Genomic DNA, 1,370 nt, shown 5'->3' with positions numbered 1-1,370 from the left:
AGCGAGATGATGCAGCCCTTCGCCTGAAACCCCAACGAGAGAGAGAGAGAGAGAGAGAGAGAGAGAGAGAGATTCTGCTCTGCCAGGAGGCCCAACGAAGAAGGGGACGCCTCATTGAAAACTTTGTCCATCTTGCAAGTAAACTTTACTTTGTCCTTTTTATGCTTATGTCACAAAGACACGGTACGACCTGACACGCCACTCGAATGGTATACCTGAGTTTGAAAATCTTCAAAAAAACAAAAAAAACGACCGACTTAAATTTTTAATAAATAAAAAGTATTTTTTCATATTTTAATGAAGTCATTTTTTTCCATAAAAACTGCCGTAATGCTGACCGTCCATGATCGACCAACGTGGTCAGTATCGGAATCCGACCTGTAGTACTGTTTGTCCAACGATTCAGGTGCCGCCCATACCCATACTCAAGTGTATCGGTTTGAATTGGTCAAAAAATAATTTAAAAATATTACGTGTCAATAAGAACATGACACTTGTTAAAACTATTAAAATAATATTAAAAATTAATTTAAAATAATTTTTATATTTTATTAAAAATAACCGATTCAGAGGGGTATCAATGGGTCATGTTTGGTTTGGACTCAATAGAACCAGACTTGGACCCGATTTTTAGGTCTGGATCTGGGTCTAATAGGGTCTACTATAAAAAATTATACCCGAACCCGATAAAAACTACATAAACCAAAGCCGGCTTTTAAACACCCTAAACGTCAATTGGGTTTAGGCATCTGACCCATGAGGGTGAACCGAAAATCTGAAAGCGGCCCATATAAGAAGAACTCGGCTTTTGGGTTCAACTATGGGTTATGTCAGGTAAAAAAAAAAACTATGAAATCCCAGGCTCAAATCACATTTAGGGCACACGTTCGGTTGGATTATTCTGATTTACTTTCTCATTTGAATGAGAAAGTGATTCTGATTTGTATAAGCAGCGAGTCACTTTCTAATTTGCTTGAGATTCAAAATCACATGAGACCCCATGTGATTCTCATTCTGAATCTCAAGCAAATTAAAAAGTGATTCTGAACAAATTTTTTTTTTTTAAATGAACAGCCGTACTTAAGAGAGTGTTTAGAAACTTTTTCTCATTAATTAAAGCTAATAAGACAGAACCTGTTTTTTTTTTCCTTCTTTTGCCAACGAAAATAAGATATAGGCTGTTTATAAGGTGGAAACCTGTTTTTTGTGGTCGATATCTGCCCAAATTTTCGTTTATTGGGTCAGAATGGGATAAAGATCGAACCGTTTGCAACACTAGCTGTGTACATTGGGGTGTCAATAGATCAGGTTTGACCTGGATCCAATCGGTAGCAAACCTTATAGGATCAGAGTTTGATGATAAACCTTAT

The sequence above is a fragment of the Nuphar pumila genome, chromosome 2, assembly GCF_984573655.1.
Source record: "Nuphar pumila chromosome 2, dmNupPumi1.hap1.1, whole genome shotgun sequence".
Classification (NCBI taxonomy): Eukaryota; Viridiplantae; Streptophyta; class Magnoliopsida; order Nymphaeales; family Nymphaeaceae; genus Nuphar; species Nuphar pumila.
Note: the sequence above shows the minus strand (reverse complement) of the source record.